Below are 461 nucleotides of genomic sequence, written 5' to 3' on the forward strand. Positions count from 1 at the left end.
TCCCTGTCCCCCCAGAAGCCCCCCTGCCATCCAGGAAATGCCCCTGTCCCCCCAGGACCTGTCCCTGTCCCCCCAGGACCTGTCCCTGTCCCCTGACCCACCCCGACCCCACAGTGCGCCATCTCTGAACCCGTTCCTGGAGCCCAGCTTTGTCCTGCAGCTCTGTCCCCCCTGTCCCTGTCCCTGTCCCCCCCAGAAGCCCCCCTGTGATCCAGGAAAAGCCCCTGTCCCCCCAGGAATTATCTTTGTCCCCCCCCGAGCCCCCCAAATCCTCCCTGTCCTGGCGTTTGTCCTGCTCTGTCCCCTCTGTGTCCTGGACCCGTTCCTGGAGCCCAGCTTTGTCCTGCAGCTCTGTGTCCCCAGGACATGTCCCTGTCCCCCCCTGAAGGCCCCCTGGGATCCAGGAAACGCCCCTGTCCCCCCAGGAATTATCTTTGTCCCCCCCCCCGCCCCCCCAATCC

Source organism: Pyrgilauda ruficollis, unplaced genomic scaffold, assembly GCF_017590135.1.
Source record: "Pyrgilauda ruficollis isolate IOZ18807 unplaced genomic scaffold, ASM1759013v1 scaffold2794, whole genome shotgun sequence".
Classification (NCBI taxonomy): domain Eukaryota; kingdom Metazoa; phylum Chordata; class Aves; order Passeriformes; family Passeridae; genus Pyrgilauda; species Pyrgilauda ruficollis.